Below are 12301 nucleotides of genomic sequence, written 5' to 3' on the forward strand. Positions count from 1 at the left end.
CAGTGCAATCACAGTATCCGCAACGGAAAAAAAAGTGTAAATATTATTAGATGAGTGCTACGGCTACACATATAGCGCATATTCAGGTAGCGTTTCATACAAATGTGCGAAACATCACTCGATACGCCGAAGATGACTATGTGAGTAGACTAAAAAAAGAAACATCTCTCCGCAATTCCTATCTAATCATGTTAACCTTACCTAGAATATGTTTTGTCCACTTATAGAGTTTTTCTTTAATTATGTCTCAAATGTGTTCCATATCGCCCTCTGACTCTATTTCGCTCTCTCACTTTCTCTCACTCTCTCTCACTCTCACTCTCTCTCTCTCTCTCTCGCTCTCGCTCTCTTCCCCTCAACCACCATCTAGTGGACACTTCGCAATAATATTCATTCATATATATTTGTCATTGTCCTTTGCCTCCTAGATGTAAGCCTTAGCCAGTAAGGCAACTCTAATAATAGTTACATGCCACATAATGGCACCAAACCAATAACTCTACCTAAACTCAAGAACTTAGAAGTGTTTGAATCAACAACCCCTAAAAATTAACAAAAATGCAAACAAAACTGAAAAAATGAAATATTCTTGCTCCACTGACTTACAGATCAGTGCAACAGTGTAAATCAAACTGCAAACGCACAACATATAACGAAACAGACAATTGCAACTAAGTTACATATCAGATAAGAAAAGGAAAAGACTCGATAACTAATTGAAACAGAAATTGAAAATACCTTCGAATCTCATCACTGTATTTGTTATTTTGTAAATAAAAGTTTATTACGTTAAAAAAAAAAAAGGTTCAGATCTTCCCTCGACCGAAAATTTTAACTTTTATTTTCAGTTTATGTGAAAAACTCTTATGTTTTCATCACTTTTTTTGAGTGATTATTACATCCACAAGAAAACCTAAATCGGGAAAGGTAGAAGAAACTTTTCACCCATTCACCAAGTGTACTAGTTAGGTGGGGCGACAACATATTCCTGTCATGTGACGCACATGCTGTCACCAGTGTCGTATACAAAATATCAGACGTGTTTTCCTGTGGAGGAATCGGTTGACCTATGACCTTGCGATCAAATGTTTTCGGTTCCCATTGGAGAGGCACGTCCTTTCGTCAACTAATCACACGGTTTGCGGTGCGGTCACAAAAAACAGACACTAAACTTATTACAGTGAACAGAGACGTCAATGAACGAACGGACAGATCATAACTTTGAGAGGTGGCATGAGCCCCCTCTCATATTTCTATCTTACGATTCTCCTCTCTAATTGCATGCGGTGGAAAGTTGCTATTCCTTCACACGCGGACTTCAAACGCAGCATCTCTCGTCACCCGGGTGGTCCGGTGACAGGCGGGCTCTGCTGATCTGGAAAGCTTTAAGCCGACGGGTGTGAGGAAGTCGAGTGAATGCTTTGCAGACACCGACATTGTCAAGAGGCACGCCCGCAGAGCCTGAAGTAGCGGCTGGGCTAGAGGTTCCGTTACTTCGCAGAAACTTAGCGAAAACACTTTCTGGCGGGCTACCAGCGAGGCGTGGGAATGACTTGTGTACCCAGGCAGCTGTGGCGGGAAAATTCCCGCACTTTCTGCAAAATAGTAACTGTGATTGGCTTGCTCAGGGCATAGCTCCGTGACGTAGCAAGGTCGGCGCAGAAATTGGCGCCAAGAATCTCCATCGGTGGAATGGTAGCATTCCGGCAATGGAGTGGAATTTTCCGCCGGTTTTCGAGTTGCTGATTGGAACGTTTAACCACGGCCACTGTCATGGGGGCGGGAATGTTCTGTGTTCGGTTTTTGTACGGGTGCTCTTGTAAGTAGTCGGCTCTCGCCTTTCGGTCGAGGACGTTGAAGCAACCAGCCAACGGCTCCGGTACGCCAGATCGTGTCCTGGCAGTCAGCAAGACAGTCTGGTAATGTATGTCCGCAGCACCGGCAGATAGGGATTTTCTTAGGTGATCATCAGAGCTCAGCAGAGCGCGCCTGTTCGTCTTTTTTCTAACTTTGTTCTGACTGGGGTAGCAGCAATTAATGTTGGGTTGGCTATGTGTTTTCTCTAAGATTTGAGTTGCAAGGAATTGGCTGCACATACCACTTCGTCATAATCCTCACAATCTAGTTTAGGGACAACTTCACATTCACAGCGTTTGTTTGAGTATCCAATTTGAGCCAATTTGATGTATTGTTTCATGTGTTTTTGTTTATTATTTTGTGTTTAGTCTTAATAAATCATATTGTTATTTTGGACAGAACTTTCATTCTGTTAATCGGTAGAGCAACCTCATCATTCCTCACTATGTTAATGAAACCTTCGTTTATTTAACTTATTTATCAAATTAAATTATTGTAGGTGCCAAACTCTCTTCTACTCCACTGGCAGGGTTGATTAGAGTCAGTTCGCGTACTTTTTTTATCCTTGTGCAACAGCAAAAGTTGGAGTTAGAATGGGGGGGGGGGGCTTAGAGCATCATGTACATATGTAAAGTCTAGAAGAATTGAGTGTTAAAAACACTGCTAGCCCCGGCACCTTGCATAAAATGGCGACCCTGCCAGGATCTTCCCTGTGAATCTTCTGATAAGCAAGTATTATTAGTAGTAGGGACACTCAGAATTTTTTTTGCTTAATTTTTTTTATTGATTAATACCCACGTTTTTTTCTGGTAGTTCCGCGTTTAGTTTTAAGTAGCAGCGCATGATTACTGTTTTTGTTTTCAGTGTATATATTCTTTTGTTCATTGTTTTTGTGTTCCTTTGATGGTGTGTCCGTATCACATCACACTTTGTCGGGTTTGTGTGCGGTTTCTGTACCACAACAAATCGTGGGTATAATTACAGCATTGGAGAGGCGTTGTTGAAATTTTATGTCTATGTGTAAAAATATATGGAGTAGATTAATTTTATTGTGCATTTTAGATAAATTTGTTTTTCATGAATGATAACGAGAAGTAAGGCACGACTATTATCGAGCGAAGCTAAAACAAAAGAGGATAGCATAATGGATAAGGGGCAGTTTAACGGGAATAGGTTCGGAGATGAGATGGGCACATTTTTAGCAGGACAGGACGCCAGGGTCTTTGATGAGGAAGGTGATTTGGACGCGATCTCAGAGCAGCGTTGCGGCCGTGATTATGATAGTGAAGTAGAGGATGAAACAGAGACAGGCACACAGGTCGAGACGGTAGCAGAAGTTTATAATCAAACGAACGAGAGCAGACAGGGGCTAGCTCGGTCACGTCAGAGCTCTAGCGCCCAGGTGTCCAGAGTTACATCTCCCACGTTTGAAGAGGATCAAAAGGATGACGTAAACCCAATACTGAGCTTCCTACGATCAATGAAAGAAGAAGCTGACGAACAACGCAAGAAGGAGAAGGAAGAAGAGAAAAAACAACGTAAGAAGGAGAAGGAAGAAGCTGACGAACAGCGTAAGAAGGACACTGAGGCAATAATTTCGCGTATAGGGGAAATTCGTGGTGAATTACTAACAATAAAGAAAGAATGTGGTGAAGCAAAACAAATGTCAATGGTAGCACAAAAAGTAGCAGGCCTAGCCAAAACGGCAGCAACAGGGGCAATGAAAATCGCAAAAGTAACTTCTCAACTCGCAGGGCGCTTGCGACGTGCGACACAAGGACACTCAAAATCCCTAGCGGTCTTAAAGACTCAAGGTAATATTGTGGTTACGAACATCACGAAACGAATGAAAGAAGTAGAGAGTCGGATAGCAAAACTAGAGCGAAACGGGCACACGAGCACTGCGCGTTCGGATACCAATGATGGAGTTCACGGAATTGTGTCTCCGAGGAAAAGCCCGCCGTGCTCTAGCCCAGTGACAGAGTGCGGAACCAACAATGCACACGCAGAAACAGAGAGTAATAGCTCCAATAATTGCAGCCCACTTAGAAGAGTGAATGCTGAATGCCACGTCCACTGTGATACAGAGGTAGCAAATCACAGTTATCAGCAAGATAGATCAGGACACTCAGCAGACGTGCAAGTATCGGAAACGAGTGACAACAGAAGTGCGAGGATCGGACAGGATTTTGATCACAATCACTTCCTGTCGATACTAAAATTCCAGAAGTTCAAAGATAATGGAGGGTCGATGCATCCGAAAAGCTGGGTGATGCAGTTTACAAATTCATTACCGTCGTCATGGCCAACTCAGGCAAAATTAGAATTCATGTGTGGACACATCGAAGGCCAAGCCGCGGAAAAGATGCGGGGCGTGGCAGCGACGTGTCGGACTTATCAGGAATTTGTTGGTGCATTCCTGCGGACCTACTGGTCAAAGGAAACGCAAGATAGGATTAAAGAGGAAATAATATTTTGTCCTGAGCTGGAAGTGTCCGGGCATAGGAGCGCAACCAAATTTTTTGATGATTTACTCAAGAAGAATCAGTTTTTAGATAGTCCATATAGCAACGGAGAAATCATTAAATTTTGCTTTTCCAAATTGCCTGTTAGGTATCAACAGACACTTGTCGGCAAGTGCGGATCTGACGTAGAAGCATTCAAGAGTCTATTGCGCGAACTCGAAGTAGTCTTCGATAAACAAGACGCAAAGGACAGGAAGAAGGCGCAAAATAACAAATACCACGGGCCAGCAAGGGCAGACGACAACAGATCGCATAATCGCGCTCGTCAGTTAGGAAACCAGGGTTACGGAAATCAAGGTTACGCAATTCAAGATTATGGAAACCAGAGACACGGAAACCAGAACGTCAGGGAACAGGGTCAATCTAGACAAGGAATCTGGGACAAGAGGAATACCGAACGGCAAAGCGACCGTAACTGGATAGAGCGAAATCAAGGACCACAGGAGAACCTGAAAATCCTAATGCACGTCAGAGGAGGGGGAGTCTGACAAGGGATTGGCGCTAGTCCATAGGACTCCACCACATCTCTCACACATAGAAGTTCGTGGAATAATAGTAGATTAAGTGGTGTACATAATAAAATAGGCAAATATATGAACCTTTTTTTTTCGGGGAACAATAATCGTTGGATTAATAGATTAAGATTGTTAAAGTATTAACACGCCGCGTTTTCTCGCATAAGAATTTACTGTTGTTAACTTTTTTGTCTATGTTCGGGATCTCCTCTGTCGTTGCGATAAGAGGCACTACCTTTCCATGAGCAATGTTTTTGTCCTTTCCTATCTGGTGTCCATGTTAAGGGATAAGGATGAGTGACGAGATGTCGCACAAACGGGCGCATACAAGAACGTGCTCTTAGAAGCGTTCTGAGAAGTCGTGATACGCTCCATAGCGGCCACAGCCAGTTCGTGAGACGTTCATACCAATGCTTGCAGGCACGCGTCAGTGCACTGCAAGATTGTGGTATATTGCGTGATTTCGAGGATGAATATTGGCAGTATAGTTTTTACAGTGATGCGCCAACATCGTTGTTTTGCAAGTCGGGGTGAACCTGTGAGCGTTTGACTCCAATGGTGCCCTGGGGCCTAGACGGTAGAAATGCGGGCATAAAGCCTGTTATGTGTCGACAGAAGTGCCGACACAGTGTTATTTTGAAGGGGCCGAATAGGCACGCTATAAGCTCACCCAGAATATCGTGAAGTCTGAAACAGGATGCTAAATGAATGCTAATAAGAAAAGTACGTTGCTTTGGGAATACTTAACTTTAATCCATCCTTTTGGTATACATCGTTTATGGTGAATACAAGTAAGACTCTCTCCAGATACGGTTAACTGCGCCTTGCTAGGTCGTAGCTATGGACTTAGCTGAAGGCTATTCTAACTGTCTCTCGGCAAATGAGAGGAAGGCTTCGTACGTCTAGTCGCTAGCAATGTCGTCCGTACAACTGGGGCGAGTGCTAGTCCGTCTTTCTAGACCTGCCATGTGGTGGCGCTAGGTCTGCAAGTACTGACAGTGGCGACACGCGGGTCCGACATGTACTAATGGACCGCGGCCGATTTAAAGCTACCACCTAGCAAGTGTGGTGTCTGGCGGTGACACCACAAAGCCTACCATGCCAATGTGCTGGTTGGGGATTTAGCATGCTGCTTGCGACTGTCACAGATGAATAACCAGTGACTCATACTAGGATATTCGTGACATACTGTGTAGCTGGCGTGTGGTGGGCGACTGAATCCTCAACAGGAACCAGACTTGGCTGGGCCAAATTACATTGCCTCTGGAAAGGTGCGCTTTCATTGCTAAGACTGCATCACATACAAAATTAAGTTCAACTATAAATTTATTGTCTTGTATAGCCATGGCTAACCCAGTCTCCGGAGTTTCAGTGAGGCGTAATGAAAACCTGGAGGTCATGTCGTACGGCGCGCACATCACTGTCGTCAATAGCGGCGAGCAGCGAGACATCTCAACGTAACAGGAATTATGTAAGAGTATTGTATAAGGTAAACAAAATAAATAAATAAATAAATAAATAAATAAAATAAATAAATAAAAGTGAAAGTACGTTATACTAGGATAAGTTAAACTGTAGGATTTAACAATAACTAGATTAACATTGTGCGGGTTTTCTACCACAAGTGTGGCGCGCGCCTGTTGGGATGCTATTTTTCAGGTCATCAAATCACAGACCCGAGATGGAGGGACGACCGGCGACCGAAGTTGCATGTTCTTTATAGCTCAGTAAAACTTAGACCTGCATAACAACATAATTGAATTAAAAGACATAGAATGTAGATCGTTGGCAAATGGTAGTTAATTCTTGAGCATGTCTACTGTCGATCTATATAATTAATAGTAATATTAGTGCGGGCCCGCACATTTAGTTCTTCATCCAATATAGCGTCACACACCATGTACAATAGTGAGATCGGTCTCTACACAAATATCAAGATAAATTATTTCCATTTTTTGTTATGATAGCTACAGATAAATAACTATAAAATTAAAATTACAGTGTCTGAAATGACAGACCATCAATGTTTCGTTATGTAAATTTATTATAACATAGAAGGTCATGGGGAAAAGTTAGGCATAGGATTTTTGTAAGAATTGTGCAGAGGACGGGGATCGTGGCAATGCAGAGGCCAGCTGGAGGTCATCGGCTACCTGCAGGAGAAGAGCATCGGCGCGCTACCTGACGTGAGGGGCGCGAGGGCGTCCGGTCCTACAAGCTGACAGTCACCGGGTCGTGTACCTGAGGGATTAGGCGGGATCCTCGCCGGGCCACAAGCAAAAGTGAGGCTGGCCATTGACACTGACACGCGACCCACACGCGACAGCCCGTTAGCTCTCCGGACGCGGCGGCCGTTTGGAGGGATTCCCTGCGGCAGGCCACGTTGTCGTGAGTACACGAAGAAGATCACATATCGTGTCAGAACCTGCGCCTCATGTGCCTCAGGACAGAAAGGGACACTATATACTCACCTGTTTGGGTTTTTACAACTCACTAGCATAGGCCGATCTGCATACACAAAGCAGTATCGTGCCACACTAACAAATGTATGGTCTCATTTCTAACTTCTCCTCTCTATTAGAGAGCAGTTTTAGCAATCGTCGCTCCTAGTTCGATCCTGTATGGATGACCTCACACACTTGTGGAGTCACTCCACGTGCCATCATCCCTCGTCGAACTGCAATATTGGGAAACGTAAAGTACTGTCCAGCGAGAGAAGAGACCTAGACTAGTGATGTATCCCAACAAGTAGACCTCAGAGACAATTAATCGACGTGAGGAGGGCCTATCACTGTGTCTTCCTACCGTACTGCCGTGATCATATGCGTGGGTCTGACTACAATCTCAACAGCGTACTGCAGACGCTCCAGCACTCCCTATTGCTGTTGCAACAACGTAGCAACAACACCCGACGTTTAGCCCTATGTGATGTCAGTACTGTGGCCACATCACAAAAGCCCCCCTCCAATGCTCAAGACATGGAACCACGTGCATCAATGCATATGACTCAACATGCCAACCCCCTCAGAGAAACTAATGAATTTGTGAAGTGCTTCGAACATTTCTAACAATGTGATTTAGTGCCTCATTCTCAGCACAGTCGTGAACAGTGTGCAATGTGCACGCACAACTTAATGTCCCATGAACCTTGTTTTTTTTAATTTCTTTCTCTAGTGTTGTTTTTGTAATGTATGTGATACCTTGTATGTGTTTGTTTTACACTGTAATTCTTATTACAAATTACTGTATTGTTCTCCACACCATTTTTTTTATCTTGTATTTATTGTTGAGTGTATGGAAACAGTGTGCCTGAAGTCCCCATAAACTGAAGCAGATACCACCACTGTCATTGTGAATGGATCATCAGTTCAGGGAACATTTTGTAAAGGTTATTCTTGCTGCAGGGAGACAGAATGAATCGGAGGTTGTAATTAGATTCTGAAAGCTCACAAAGAGATTGTTAACTTAAATAGTATCATGTGTGAGTGAGTTCAGGTTAGTTTAATGATTAAAATGGTTGTAACATCTTGGGCATTTAATTGCGGAGCACTCCAACTCTGATTGTAAAGAATAAATTGCTCCATATTTGGCTCACATGCCCGGGCCATATTTAGAGAGTGAATGTCTGTGTGAATCGGTGTTTGGAAGGGGCTCCCTGGGTATGGATGTGTGATGTGAGTGTTAGTGTTCCATATTAAGAAGGTGAAGTTGGCTACATCATAAATAATCCTCCCTCTATGAGCTGCATTTTTCAGTTGCAGTTATTTTCTTTATAGAGTGCGGCATGTGCGGCCAGTTTGCGAGATTGTTCTTGGGCGATTGGCTCACTACCTTGCTCCTAAGTGAGCCAACCGCTCACCAATTACAATCTAAAATGGCGTAGGGGCTATGAGAGGTGGCATGAGCCCCCTCTCATATTTCTATCTTACGATTCTCCTCTCTAATTGCATGCGGTGGAAAGTTGCTATTCCTTCACACGCGGTCTTCCCACGCAGCGTCTCTCGTCACCCGGGTGGTCCGGTGACAGGCGGGCTCTGCTGATCTGGAAAGCTTTAAGCCGACGGGTGTGAGGAAGTCGAGTGAATGCTTTGCAGACACCGACATTGTCAAGAGGCACGCCCGCAGAGCCTGAAGTAGCGGCTGGGCTAGAGGTTCCGTTACTTCGCAGAAACTTAGCGAAAACACTTTCTGGCGAGCTACCAGCGAGGCGTGGGAATGACTTGTGTACCCAGGCAGCTGTGGCGGGAAAAATCCCGCACTTTCTGCAAAATAGTAACTGTGATTGGCTTGCTCAGGGCATAGCTCCGTGACGTAGCAAGATCGGCGCAGAAATTGGCGCCAAGAATCTCCATTGGTGGAATGGTAGCGTTCCGGCAATGGAGTGGAATTTTCCGCCGGTTTTCGAGTTGCTGATTGGAACGTTTAACCACGGCCACTGTCATGGGGACAGGAATGTTCTGTGTTCGGTTTTTGTACGGGTGCTCTTGTAAGTAGTCGGCTCTCGAGAATGAGATTTTCACTCTGCAGCGGAGTGTGCACTGATATGAAACTTTTTGGCAGATTAAAACTGTGTGCCCGACCGAGACTCGAACTCGGGACCTTTGCCTTTCGCGGGCAAGTTTGGAACGTAGGACACGAGATACTGGCAGAAGTAAAGCTGTGGGACTGGGCGTGAGTCGTGCTTTGGTAGCTCAGTGGTAGACCCTTGCCCGCGAAAGGCAAAGGTCCCGAGTTCGAGTCTCGGTTGGGCACACAGTTTTAATCTGCCAGGAAGTTTCAGTCGGCTCTCGCCTTTCGGTCGAGGACGTCGAAGCAACCAGCCAACGGCTCCGGTATGCCAGATCGTGTCCTGGCAGTCAACAAGACAGTCTGGTAATGTATGTCCGCAGCACCGGCAGATAGGGATTTTCCTAGGTGATCATCAGAGCTCAGCAGAGCGCGCCTGTTCGTCTTTTTTCTAACTTTGTTCTGACTGGGGTAGCAGCAATTAATGTTGGGTTGGCTATGTGTTTTCTCTAAGATTTGAGTTGCAAGGAATTGGCTGCACATACCACTTCGTCATAATCCTCACAATCTAGTTTAGGGACAACTTCACATTCACAGCGTTTGTTTGAGTATCCAATTTGAGCCAATTTGATGTATTGTTTCATGTGTTTTTGTTTATTATTTTGTGTTTAGTCTTAATAAATCATACTGTTATTTTGGACAGAACTTTCATTCTGTTAATCGGTAGAGCAACCCCATCATTCCTCACTATGTTAATGAAACCTTCGTTTATTTAACTTATTTATCAAATTAAATTATTGCAGGTGCCAAACTCTCTTCTACTCCACTGGCAGGGTTGATTAGAGTCAGTTCCCGTACTTTTTTTATCCTTGTGCAACAGCAAAAGTTGGAGTTAGAATAGGGATTGGGGGCTTAGAGCATCATGTACATATGTAAAGTCTAGAAGAATTGAGTGTTAAAAACACTGCTAGCCCCGGCACCTCGCAACTTTGCGAAAATAAAGAAAGCAAAATTTTCAGTGGAGGGCAGATTTGAACCAAGGACCTCTCGTTCCGCAGCTGTTCACGCTAACCACGGGACCACGGCACTCCTCGCTTCCATTGCCCTTAATATTGCCTATCTTACGCATGGACGACCCAGTTTGTATATTTTGCTTATTTTTTCATAATTCCACAAAACTTCTTCCTGTTTTCTCGATTGATCTGTGTTCAGTTTTTCAAGGCCTATCCATTGTGCCAACTTATAACTAAATCTGAGGGGGGTGCGATGGGGATGTTCCCTTGTAAGAGAGAGAGGGCGCTAATGTCAGAGACATTGATACGCGTTGCTGACTGGTGTGACACCGTGATCTTTGGACGATCCCGTAGAGTCTATGACTTTGCTTTGGGGTTTCGGAATGCAGAGTGATCTACAACGATGTTAAATGCTTCCTTCAGGAGGAATGAAGAACCACATGATGACCACGAGCTGATGATGTGCTCCAAAATCGGGGAATCCTATATCAAGGAAATCTGATGACAGGAGAGCCAGGGACGTTTATACTGGCAACTATTCTATAAAAATGGAGTAATCTAAATACAAAAAATAAAATGGTTGACACCTCGTGTAAGGAATATAAAATTCAATCCCTGTAGTGCCACACGACTTTCGCGCGCATTCATAAAAGATTATGAGAGCGTGGAGTTTGTCTCCAATGTTTGTGCGTTGCCTCTGAAATATTTTCACAGAAACTACTTGTGCTGTAGTTACTGTATAATTAAAGTACGATGAAAAGTGATTTTGACATTTGAATGCCATAGGTTTAAACAGGTATTCTAAAAGATGAAGGTTTCAGTCATACATTCGTTCTTCATTACGTTGTTGCTGTTCTTGTTGTTGTTGTGGTCTACAGTCCTGAGACTGGTTTGATGCAGCTCTCCATGCTACTTTATCCTGTGCAATCTTCTTTATCTCCGAGTAACCACTGCAACCTACATCCTTCTGACTGTGCTTAGCGTTTCTTCTCTTGGTCTCCCTCTACGACTTTTACCCTCCACGCTTCCCTCCATTACTAAATTGGTGATCCTTGATCTTCATTATGATACAGTGTGTATTTCAGTCTCTGTGATTCCGTCGTTAGGAGTAATTTTTCTATTGCATTATTTCTTTTGTTTGCTGAGGAAAATGTGATCGTACGGAAATGCGCGTATTGTACAGAATCTTCATGTGTTACTTTTTTTATGCATTAAGTTACTGTATGCATTTCAGTCTTGTGATTCCATCACCAGGAGTAATTTTTTATTGGATTACTTCATTCTTTTCCTGAGGAAAATTTGGTCGTACAGAAAAGCGTGCATTGTACTTAAATTTCATGTATTAATGATTTTTAAGTTGCGAGTCAGGGAAGAAGGAATGTGGGGGATTGAGAAACTTTCTAGAATATTTGGGCTCTGGGAGAAGAGAGCTGCTTTGAGTAATACAATAAAGCACGAATATTTATGGCTAAAGGGGCTTTGTATCAGTGTATCAGTGTATTACATACAATAATGTCCGCAACTGCGAATTATGGACAACATTAAGCTGTAGGTTGATACAGAGTGTCTCCAACAACGTGACAATTCAGCCAGTTATTCTATATAGTTTATTTATCTCGTAAACACCTTCCTCTTTTGTCGAGAATGCTGGCGCACGCTTTTACAGCCAAGATAGAATTCTAAATAGCCGATGGTGCAAAAAACATCTCGTCGCCAGTACTTGCACTGCAAAAGGAAGTGGTTGTGGAGTACAGTTTCATCAACGTGCGGGGTGAAATTTAAAACAGCTCTGTGCTCTTTCACGAACTGAGTTCATGTGACGCTGTTGGTGATCAATCTTCGCCGGCCGAGGTGGCCCACCGGTTCTAGGTGCTACAGTCTGGAA

This window comes from Schistocerca cancellata, chromosome 9 (assembly GCF_023864275.1).
Source record: "Schistocerca cancellata isolate TAMUIC-IGC-003103 chromosome 9, iqSchCanc2.1, whole genome shotgun sequence".
Classification (NCBI taxonomy): Eukaryota; Metazoa; Arthropoda; class Insecta; order Orthoptera; family Acrididae; genus Schistocerca; species Schistocerca cancellata.